This window comes from Python bivittatus, unplaced genomic scaffold (assembly GCF_059951505.1).
Source record: "Python bivittatus isolate LINGU-HERP-01145 unplaced genomic scaffold, Pbiv_v1 ctg000580_np1212, whole genome shotgun sequence".
Classification (NCBI taxonomy): domain Eukaryota; kingdom Metazoa; phylum Chordata; class Lepidosauria; order Squamata; family Pythonidae; genus Python; species Python bivittatus.
Window position 1 is genome coordinate 18904378 of NW_028277087.1, and position 12564 is coordinate 18916941.

At 39.1% G+C, this 12564-nt stretch overlaps 1 protein-coding gene across 9 annotated transcripts in view; it reads right to left on the bottom strand.

Annotated features, from left to right (window-relative positions):
• Window positions 1-10698, bottom strand: part of KTN1 (kinectin 1) — a 91607-nt gene extending 80909 nt beyond the window's left edge. For 3 of the 9 annotated variants that reach the window (XM_088149702.1, XM_007422462.4, XM_007422460.4), the window contains exon 1: window positions 10448-10698. The gene's annotated coding sequence lies outside the window, so the exon portion shown is untranslated. Of the gene's footprint in view, window positions 1-10386 lie in introns of all 9 variants that reach the window. The other 6 variants (XM_007422461.4, XM_007422463.4, XM_007422458.4 and 3 more) reach the window with 3 other exon arrangements.
• Between the last annotated feature and the right edge of the window lie 1866 nt (window positions 10699-12564).

Below are 12564 nucleotides of genomic sequence, written 5' to 3' on the forward strand. Positions count from 1 at the left end.
ACTAAATGAGGAGTGGCTGTAAAGGTTTTTTCCCCCTACTCTTATATCACATTAAATCTATCTTTGCAAAGAACTATCTAATGTAATGCATAAGATTTTTCACATATAATTACAACAACATATACATATGACTGGGACACGTTATCACATAAGATAACACTTTGTACTTATTTGTAGTCATTCTCTTCTGCCAGCAAAATGCCTTGTCATCCAAGCTGGAATATGCTTTTTTCAGATTCCTTCACAATGCACTTACAATTTGACCACCCAGATATTTTGCTTTAACATACATTATACATTAATTTATGTGTTTTGATTTATATATCACATTAATGGTCCTAAATTAATTTGATCTTCAATTTGGTCACTCCTGATCTAATCATTTTTCAGTAGATATTATTATTATTTGCAATACTATTTAACACATCAAAACTGTTTTGAGAAGAATTTTTTGTTCATTCAAGTTTTCATTTATGACATAAATTATTGAATCTGCCTTCTTGGGGGACATTCTAAGTTCTGGAATGGCCCCTCGAGCTAGGTCAAACTAGCTCCCTCTTTATTAACAATCAAGCTCAGAGAGCATCAAGAACTCTATAGCTCCCTCTTTATTATCTTTTCAAAAGGATAGGCAAAAACATTATTTATTCAAGTACACTTTCAGAATGTAAGCACTTTTGACCTTCTGAGCTCCATGGGTGCTCTATTTTGGAACATTTTTGCCTGCTCTTTTTTTTATACTCCTTCTGCTTAGCTGTTTTGAGTATCTTCCATCCCTGAAAAAGCAAAGTATATATTCAATGAATAAATTTAAAATTGTGAAGAAAAACATTTTGGGAAGAAAAAATTGTTTCTGTTGGTCTTAAAGATGAACTCAATTTATTAATGGCATCTAGCCATCCCAAATCAGTCATCCACAGCTTCATGGAGTTACATAACTGCTTTATCATTTTCCCAAGCTCAGCATTATTAGAAACAAGCTGTAACTACATTAAAATCATTCTAAAATCCAAGAAATGTAATGCTGTTAATAATGTGATAAACTCCAGTTCTGAATAGTCTGAAACAAAGGAAGGAAATCAAAGCAACAGTTCTAAGAAGAGACATATATCTCATACTAAGCCACATCAAGAAATAAAATCATAACATCCTACATATATTTTGAAGTTAGGAAAAAGCAGCTGAATGGGTCAACTTATTCCAATGGGTTTGGTACCTTTGATTGATACAAGGAAAAACCCTCAAAATTGTAAAATTGGTTGTCTCTACACCCACAAACACATGACTGCACAAACTTATAAACAAACTTAGCATTCAGCAGTAGACATACAAATACATGCCTAGTGAATGTCTCCAAATGGCCTACCTTATGGACTACTGAAAGTGTTTAGATGCGTACAATATGTGGACTTACAAAAGTGGATGGAGACAAGGAGCTTATGAATCACTTCCTTCCCAATGCATAATGCCAAGTCCTTCAATTCCAGTCCTACCTCACAGATCATCTGCTTTTTGAGCCCCATTTTATCACTGCTTTTCTTCTACTCAATCCCAGTTCTGGCTTGTTTATTTCATAATCACTTAATGTAATGTCTGTTACTGGAACACCATTTATTTACAATGCAAGTATCTGACTTTCTTGGTGCCATATTCTGTACTTTTGGGTGGTAAAGCTTTGGTAGAAATATCTGATTCTCTTGGTGGCACAATCTACAATTTTTAGCAGTTAAAGTTCAAATGCATATTTGTACAACACTTCTGTCCTAATACACAGAAATCCAGTCACTATGATAGAAATATAGTCACTATGACAAGTCTTCAGTTCTACAAATGTCTGTGAATCCTACTAAATGCATCGAAATGTACTGTTCTCAGAATGAGAATTAGTATAAGAACTTAACAAACTAGTAAGTTTTTCTCTATATAGCTTCCAAAATTTAATCCTGGCTTTGGAGAAACTCTACTTGTTAAATAATAGGACGCTCCTTATTTGGACACTCCCCATGCCCCTTCTATTTTGACTGGATCCAAATATCACTTCTAAGATTATGGTAGTGACTTGCTGAACAAACGTAGTGGTCTGCTTTACAAAAGCTAATGTACACTCATACATTACTTTTCAGTGCATTCTTCAACATCTAGAACTGACAACAATCAAATCAATGAGCAAACCTAAGAATATTAATTAAGGGTCATGTATGCAAGAAAATTATCAGTTAAAAATTAACTCTCAGTCATGTCTGCGATTGAAGGTTAATTTTTAACTGATAATTTTCTTGCCTGTGTGCACAGGGTGTAACAGGGCTGGAAAAATGTTTAGTGACTGGAAGTTCCTAAAATGTTATTCTGGTATTTAGAAATTTAACTACGAAATTTCACATCTCTCCCTGCATAAATATTGCACAATTTTGGCCCTTTTTGGAACCTGAAATAGTTTTCTGGTTTAGGAATAAGAAAATGAAAGCAAAGAAAAAGAACAACTTTCAGTTTGTTAAACAGCAATTAGTAGTAAGATTTCAATCAGTTCTACCTTTTGCCTTGTTAATCGTATCAGAACTGAAACCACAAAGGTTGCAGCTTTTTTCAGATTTCTAGAGGAAGGGCGCCTCAGCAATCCTTTTATATCTCTACTGCCCCAATCACAGAAAGCAATTCCCCTTGGCCTTCCAGCTCCTCCCACTATTGCATTCTATTTTTCACACTGGGAGACAATGAAGAAAACTTCCTGCAATGACCAAAGTTCGTTAGTTCTCACAGTGACAAAGCTCATAATCTGCTTCAAACTGCACTAAAAGCACTTTGCCCTCTAAACTCCTTTTCTGCAAGGCACAAATAGGTGGAGCACAGAATGACTGTGGGGACAGGAAAGGGGAAAATGTTACACAGCTAGTTGCATCATCACACCACCCTGCACAAGCTTGAACAAGTCTAGGATTTTTCCTTGTATATAGCATGAGCCATGACACAACTCTCAATATTATTCACAGAAACAAACAGTAAATGTGCTTTATAATCCCATATTTTATGGCCTTTAGACACACAGAGCTGAGTTACTGACAGACAATACAATATTTTATGGTACGGTACATATATTAAAAGGTTTGAAAGACAGAATAAAAATCCAGTTTATCAAAAGAACAGAAATATAATTCTCACATTTTTATATTTTACATGCTTATCATCTTCATTTCTGTGCAGAAAAAATATTTTAATTATGAAAATTGTACACAATTGTAAAAGTTCAGCAGCTGCAGAGCTTACTAAACTTTAGAATAAATACTATTGCTTTTTTAATTTGTATTTAGCATCAACACGGTGCCAGGAATTGTCCAGAATGAAGACAAAATTATACCAAATCAGTTTAAGAAGTAGGGAGAGAGAATTAAAAGGACTCTCTCTCACAAAACTTTAACCAAACTCCTTTCACTAAGAGGAATATTTTTATTTTTATTTATTTATTTGTATAATTAAATTTATATGCCACCCATCTCCCCCTTATATATTTTATATAGAGTATTTATAATAATTAACTATTCTAATGCTCCTGAATATAGATTTTAATAGTAATCTATTATTTCCTCAACCATTAAACAGAGGTAATAGCTATAGTAGTATAAGCTATAAAGCGTTTATAGTAATAACAAGCTAAATTACCATTCTTTCTCCATTTATTTAAATTAACATCCCTCCATTTCTTTCAAACCATAGCGAGCAACTTTTATTCATCCTTATAGCAGCCCAATAAATAATTAATCATTAATCTCATATTATAGGACAGGACAGCAGTACAATCTCCTAAGCTAAAAATGCAGTCTTCTGGATAGGATTCAAACTGCATTGTTCTGGATGTTTAACTCTGTTTTGCTTGGTGGGTCATAAGCCATTAAATCTCTTCTGGAGAAGATATTTTCTGATACTTTCAGTAAGTGAACTATGAAAGCGTAGAAAATACATCTGCACACAGGACAAAAGAACCATCACAGCCATTAGTTTACATGGCGTAGATGAAACAAGTATGACCAGCAAATACAAAACCCCAAATATCTATTTCAGTTATGGGACGTTTGAATAGCAGTGTTTCTAACAAGAAGTATGCAACAGAAAGCTTTGGAAGTCAGATGTTCATATGAATATATGCAGCAGAAATAAGGGAACTTATATAGTATTTATAGTTTTTGTTGTTGGGACAGTGTTTATTTAGAAAGATAGACAGACAGACAATAACTGTCTCAAGACAGTTGTACTACAACTACTAGCAATCCCAGCACCCTGCTAATAATGAGAGCTACTGGGAATTGCAGTTCAGCAACATCTGGCTGGCCACAGGTTCCTCCATTTCTATGAAGGGGGATGAAAAGTATGGGAGAAGGGTTGAAACAGCCCACACAATCCTTGTAAGAATCGAAGCCTTGCTGACTGTTCTTACCAATTCATACTAATCAATGATCTCGTTTAACACAAACTAGCTAATCAAATACTGCAATCAAGACAAACACTAACCCATTACAAAGAATTAGCACCATGCTTCAATGCTTATTTTGTAGGCATTCTTCAGATAAATGCTACTCTCAGCACTTGATTTGTTTGATAAAAGGACTGATGAAAGCAAGCTGAAATTGCTGTAAGTGATGCCTACAGCTTGTTCCTGTGCAATATCAGACATTTTCAAGTCCAAACCCATAGATTCCACTGGTCTGGACACATCTTACACATAAAAGGCCTGCCAGGAATACTTTCAGAGCTTTTAGAGTCTATCTCTACTCCATGTGAAATTTTACCCTTGACCCTTACAAGATATTTCTGGATATTAAAAAGTATAAACTATTTAGATTAAAAGGCTGAAATGCCATAGTTGTTTGCATAGTAACTTTAAAGCAGTTCCTTAATATTTTAAAATTCAAGTAAATATATTTTAATTAAGAAAAAACCTTGCCAAAGAAATCAAAATCCTGCCAGCTTTCAGCCCATTATCGGGCTAAACTTTTCCAACAGATCCAAAATACAACTCAAAGCTGGCAATCTTCTGCACACTTCATATGGAATTTCCTGCCATTAATCTTGCAAGATTTATAGTACAATCCATCAGCATATCTAGGAATAAGCACTACAGAACCATAATCAGTAAGCACATAGACAGTACGTATAACATTGCAAATTTTTTTGAACACATGGGACTGCACTGCACATCTAGTTATTCAGGGACAATTCTGTCATTGCAGGGAGGTCACTAAGCATTTCTGTCCCTCAAGTCTCATCATACTACTAATAGATACAGAAATGTTGTATAACATTTTATATCACTTTTAAGATACAAAGATGCTTAATGCAAAGTATTCTCATGATACAACAGGTAAGTATAAATAAATTCAGCCTTTCCCAAATTAGTTTTCTCTAAAAAAATGTTGGACAACAATTTCTGCTGCAGGCCATGCTACTTCAGAACAGAAGTTTTAGCTAATGTATATGGAAATACCAGTTTGAAAAAATGTGAACCCGAAGTACAACTGATCAAATCTCATTCAGACTCCATTTTTTTCCCAAAAAGCCTCATACAGTGGGGCAAAAAAGTATTTAGTCAGCCAGCAATTGTGCAAGTTCTCCCACTTAAAAAGATGAGAGAGGCCTGTAATTTTCATCATAGGTATACCTCAACTATGAGAGACAAAATGGGGAAAAAAATCCAGAAAATCACATTGTCTGATTTTTAAAGAATTTATTTGCAAATCATGGTGGAAAATAAGTATTTGGTCAATATCAAAAGTTCATCTCAATACTTTGTTATATATCCTTTGTTGGCAATGACAGAGGTCAAACGTTTTCTGTAAGCCTTCCCAAGGTTTTCACACACTGTTGCTGGTATTTTGGCCCATTCCTCCATGCAGATCTCCTCTAGAGCAGTGATGTTTTGGGGCTGTCGCTGGGCAACACGGACTTTCAACTCCCTCCAAAGGTTTTCCATGGGGTTGAGATCTGGAGACTGGCTAGGCCACTCCAGGACCTTGAAATGCTTCTTACAAAGCCACTCCTTCGTTGCCCGGGCGGTGTGTTTGGGATCACTGTCATGCTGAAAGACCCAGCCACGTTTCATCTTCAATGCCCTTGCTGATGGAAGGAGGTGTTCACTCAAAATCTCACGATATATGGCCCCATTCATTCTTTCCTTTACACGGATCAGTCGTCCTGGTCCCTTTGCAGAAAAACAGCCCCAAAGCATGAGGTTTCCACCCCCATGCTTCACAGTAGGTATGGTGTTCTTTGGATGCAACTCAGCATTCTCTCCTCCAAACACGACGAGTTGAGTTTAGACCAAAACGTTCTACTTTGGTTTCATCTGACCATATGACATTCTCCCAGTCCTCTTCTGGATCATCCAAATGCTCTCTAGCAAACTTCAGACGGGCCCGGACATGTACTGGCTTAAGCAGGGGGACACGTCTGGCACTGCAGGATTTGAGTCCCGGGCAGCGTAGTGTGTTACTGATGGTAGCCTTTGTTACTTTGGTCCCAGCTCTCTGCAGGTCATTCACTAGGTCCCCCCGTGTGGTTCTGGGATTTTTGTTCACCATTCTTGTGATCATTTTGACCCCACGGGGTGAGATCTTGTGTGGAGCCCCAGATCGAGGGAGATTATCAGTGGTCTTGTATGTCTTCCATTGTCTAATTATTGCTCCCACAGTTGATGTCTTCACACCAAGCTGCTTGCCTATTGCAGATTCAGTCTTCCCAGCCTGGTGCAGGTCTACAATTTTGTTTCTGGTGTCCTTCGACAGCTCTTTGGTCTTGGCCATAGTGGAGTTTGGAGTGTGACTGTTTGAGGTTGTGGACAGGTGTCTTTTATACTGATAACAAGGTGCCATTACTACAGATAACGAGTGGAGGACAGAGGAGCCTCTTAAAGAAGTAGTTACAGGTCTGTGAGAGCCAGACATCTTGCTTGTTTGTAGGTGACCAAATACTTATTTTCCACCATGATTTGCAAATAAATTCTTTAAAAATCAGACAATGTTTCTGGATTTTTTTTCTCATTTTGTCTCTCATAGTTGAGGTATACCTATGATGAAAATTACAGGCCTCTCTCATCTTTTTAAGTGGGAGAACTTGCACAATTGGTGGCTGACTAAATACTTTTTTGCCCCACTGTATATATTTTGGGATGGAGAACATGTTGCATTACAGAATATTTGCTTGTAAGATCCATATTACAGGAAAACTCCAACAGAATTATTGTAGGAGGAGAGCCATATTACTCTATGGTAGCCAAAAATTAGGAAGAGGCTGGGTAGCACCTTTTCCAATTAAAATACGCTTTTGTAAGCTACAGCTCACCATCAGCTGCATGGAATGGCTCAGTAGCCATTCCATGCATCTCATTCAAAGGAACCAAGAATCAATGTGCACTGGTGCCATACTTCATAACAGTAACAAATACCAACAAAATAATTTAAATACTGAAGGGACAGCCAATTACATTAGCAGAGTCTCAGTTCCAAATTCAGGTTAATAACCACTGACTTGAAAATCTTCCATTTTTTACATAGCCATTTCAGAAATCCTGATTCAACTTCATTTTTGGAGTAGATGGGGGGGGGAGTAGACAAAGAACATTATTATAAACTTTGCTTTTTTAGGTAACAGGGCTAACAGGGCTGTTGGTGTTCAACTGCAAACCTAAGCAAATACTTAATCTGAAGTTCCACTGAAATCTAGTGGACAAGCAAGAGAAATATATTTCGGACTACTTCATTTGCTGTTCTATTTACAGAAACTGCTTCTCTAAATTCAGTGACATCTGAGGCAGTTTCTTCTAAGAATATGCAAGACAACAAATCCTTAAAACATTCTCGGCAAATAGTCATTAAAGGTTACAGAGAATCCATTACTGAACCAATTTTATTATGCTAAAATATGATGATTAAATCATGACAAGTACTATACAAGAGTCTCATCATACCACTGTAAGGCAAGCATAAAAAGATGCACTGTTATAGAAACAGTTACACTCAGAATATATAATGGCAAAACTCCTTTTCTTTTCTTCCCACCTGCATTTAAAATACATTTGCAACATTTTTAAAAAGAACAAATGGTGCAATGAAAAGACATCCCATTTGTATACTGCAGTGCTAAATGTTGTCAATAAACCAAAATAATGAGAAGGGAGAGAATTTCACCAAAATGACAAAATTATTCTGTTTAAGCCATTATTTTTCTTTATTTCATAGTCATCTCCAAGGTTCAGTGACAATGTGCCTTTACTGCCACTGTGTACTTTATAAGGCCACAGAACACTGAACAATATTTGTGTGCATGTGTGTATAAACACCTGCATTTTTAAAAAAGGAATGATTAAAATAAAATATTAAAATTCTTTTCCATTACATTTAATATATTGACAATAAATCTTAATGGGGTGTATGAGCTTACATACAATGGCATATTTCATCAACATCAGAAGAGAGATTTGTCAAAGAATGTCTTAAAACTGTAGTAACATTCAGTCTATTTCATTATCTGATTTTGTTTGAACAATCCTTAGGCTGTTCAGGCATTCTGCGTACCAGTTCAAGAAACAATGAACCACAGCATTAAAGAAAATCAATCTCAGCCCAATGCATCGCTAGAATCACTCTCAACTATGAATTTTAAAGGAAAGAACTGTTGAGTCCAGTTCAAATACAATAATTAAGTGTGGATCAGCTTAGCATTCTAGGATCAAGCGGACACAACTCTTGGTAAGGGCCACCGTTCAATAGCAAAGAATGTCTTGGTTTCAATTCCTGACATTTCCAGGGAAGGCTATGAAAACCCTGCCTCCCTATCAGAAGCCCTGGAGATCAGCTTTCATTCAATATACTGTAATCAATATCTAATGACACAGATCAACAATCTGATTCTGAGTAAGCCAGTTTCTTGCAGTCTTCATACAAGCTCTAATCTTGCACATGCAAAAATAAAATTCCTGCTTCACAGTCAAAGAACACACACTTGTTTGTGCTTAGACAGCACAGAAAACCGTGATCAGTTTTGGGTGCTTCTGATTTTCCTTTCATATAAGAAGTGGGGGAGAGCCAAAGCAGGGGCTCCTACCAGCTTGTTCTTACAACACTATGTAACAGTTCCATGTGGCTTGAACCAGCCCTTTGTTCCCTTATCCATAACCAACTAGAAGGAATGCCTGGATAGCTTTTTAAAACTTAACACTAAGGGTTGGGTTAAAATACCTACCAGAAGCCATTCTCTCTTTCAACTCAGTGAAAAGGGAGATTCTCTTTTCTTCCTGACTTCCAAAATACCTAGTTTTTACGGTCAAAAGGTGCCATGAAAAATCACCCCATACACCTTTGTTGAATGACAGTTCTTGGATTCTTCAAGAAAGCAAAGAACCTCATCTTATTCAGGTCTATGGGAGTTCAGGCTTGGGACAGAGAGTAGACAAGTGAATGCACATTAGGTTTTGTGCTAGACAGACTAGCATTTTTTTCAGTTGGATATACAGGTCTTCTTGTTCCCCACCCATGCCACATTTCAGTATGTCAACTTAGCTGACTCAACCCCAGCTATATATACTCAGAACTGCAGTTCTGACCCCTTCCCAAAGGCTCCCTCCTCTCTGATCGTCTTCCAACCCAGTGTCATGCACCCCAATCCCTTGTAGCACATTTTGACACAAGTAAATCCCAATAACCTCTTAGAGGTACACCCTGCTTCGGGCCTTAATCTATATCTATACAAGGAAATCATTAACATAGATTAAAATCACAAACAAACATTAAAAAACAAATGGGAAGGAGAGAAATGGGATTCTCAGTAGTTTCAGGGGAGAAGGGAATAATCCCTCTATTCACCACACCTTCACATGATTTCCACAGAATGAGAAGACTGGGCCTTCTAGGGATGCAGCGGTAGGGGAGTGGCTGATTCCCCCTATTTTTGAAAAAGGAGGAGGAAAAGAGCGCTCCTTCTGTCCCGAAGACCCCGTACGAATTTAGGATACTACTGCAAGGCTGTTAAGAGTTACTCTCCTGATTCATCTCCTCCCTCCGCACCCCCCAAAAGACCGTTCTCTTTCTGGGGTCCAGAAGCAGCGCCAGAGAAACCCCCACAGGTCGGTGGGGCTTCGGTGCCCCTTCCCCTGAGATCACCCCCCCCGGCAACACGGCCTGCAGAGAAGGGGGGCATGAGGAGACTCCTCCACGCGGCCACCCCTGAGATCCGTGGCCGGATGTCCCCGCCAGCCATTCCCCGCGTACCCCAGCCGGGCCTAGCGGGCCCAAGCAGAGTAGGAATCCCGAACGGCGGCGGCCCAGTGCCACGGAAGCAGCCCCGCTAAGCCCTCGCACCTCCCCGCCCGGCCGCCGCGGCTGCCTACGAAGCGGCTGCCCTCACCCGGCCCGAGGAAGGAATCAGAGCGGGAGGAGATGGCGGCCGGTCGGCCGGAGCGACGTACCTGAGGAGGGCAGGAGCCTGGCAGCCGGCGGAAAAGGGAAGCGAGGGAGGAGGAGGAGGAGCGGCGGCGGCGGCGGCGGCGAAGCCAGCAACGAGCAGGCGGCGACGGCTCCTCCTCACACGACGGGCCTTCGAGGCGGAGAGGAGCCAGGGAGGGAGGGGGAGAGGCGGCACCGACACGTCCGCGACGTCGGCCCGGCCCGGCCCGGCCCGGCCCTTCATGCGTCCAGGCAGTCATCCATCGCCTCCTCTCCCCTCCCCGCCCCGCCGCCCGTTAAAGGGGCGACCGACTCTCTCCCTCCTTTCCTGGAGCAAAGACGGCGGCTGCTGGCGCTCTTATTACCGCAGCCTGTGACTAGAATAACCCTCTTTGCGAAGGGGGACCTCTGTGCGTCCTCAACGACACACACTTCCTTATCGAGATCTCCAGCCGAGAGATGATGCCTCTGAGAATGTGCAAAGTGCCCGCTTCCTATCGCTCTACTCCGCGCTGTAGAGATATGTGGAGCTAAGATCTGCAGTGTATCGCATGTCACCACCGTTGCAGCCTTCGTGCTTGCTGTTAAATTCAGGCATTTGTCTATCTATCGTGTTGAGATTTCTCATACAGTATTTCCATTCCGCTCGCCCCCAGGCAAACCAGACCGCGGCGGTTTCTCCATGTGGTCAAACGCTATTTTGTTATTTCAGGGTCCCAATCGCATAGCGAGAATCCTGGCTGTGTATAGGGTAGCCGCATGACGAGTGCATGTTTCAGATAAAATGAATAAGTGGGAGTGGGAGTTTTTATTTATTCAATTTATATAGCCGCCCATCTCACAGTCGTGACTGAGCGGCTTACAATTAAAACAATTTTGTGTAGGCAATCCCACTCCATAAGAAATAAGGAAGGCTCAAATAGATCAGACTAGGGGCCCATCTAGCCAAGCTTTTCACAGTGGCTGTGTGCAACCAAGACGGGTGTTTCGCAATTGCTCCTGATTAACCAGGATTTGAGGGTTTTTTAAAGAACTTTATTAAGTTTTAAAAAGCAAAAAGATAAAAATTAACAAGGACTAATAATCAAGATGAGTAGAAAGCTAGAAATAAAGAAAACAGAAGTGGTAGAAAATCAAGAAAAAGGGGGGGAAAAAAGAAATACAAAAAGAATGACTTCCAACTTCTTATACACCAGATATAAATAAATCATGTAATAACCTCTTACTCTAAAACTATATCTTAACATGCATATTTTGTATAATCTAATACTTTAATCATCAAATTCATATATCATAATTTCATTTTTTTCTGTTTCCTGCAAAAAGTCCAAAGGGGCTTCCAATTAGCATTAACCAACGTTTTTTCTCTAAGCAAAGCTGTCAATTTCACCATCTCAGCTAACTCTTCAGCTTCACCATCCATTCTTCCATTGTAGGTAATGTCGCAAGATTTGAGGTTTATTATGTTGTCAACCCCAAAAAGGTGCAGTGCAAATTCTTTATATACTGAATTAAGACTTATTCACAATTCAGCTTCAACCTATTTTTCAGAAAAAGATATAAATTTCCCACGCATTCTGTATTATTTGATAAACCGTTGTGTTCCATAGAGTTATAAAACCAACGGATTAATTTTTTCCTCATTGGACAATGTTTAATATTATCAGCATTGGCCAAGACTGATTTATCATACCTTTTGCTTATAAAGCATTGTTGCTAAAAGCTTGTAGCCAATAAGCTTGAAAATCCTTGTTTCAAATGAAACTTGAGGGGTTAGTTTTAAATCCTATGAATATTTTAAATTAAATGTTTTATGTCTTGGTTTAGTTTATATTTTATTAGTTTAAAAATTATTTTGCCTGTACTTGAAAAATGCAAAATACTTAGTTATACTTCGATGAGAGCCCACCAGAAATCCAGTTCTATGTACTAGACCAAACCCAAAAAACTTCCAGGAAGGAAATGGCAAACCACTTCTGTATTGTTGCCAGGAAAACAGTACGAATGTCTCCATGTAGACCAGAAGTGAAGCACAACTCAAGATAAACTTCACTTCAGCTATTTTGAGGAGGCCTTACCTTGAAGACAATATAAAAACTGAATAAGTATGTAAGTATTAACTTAGTTTTTGCCTGGACCT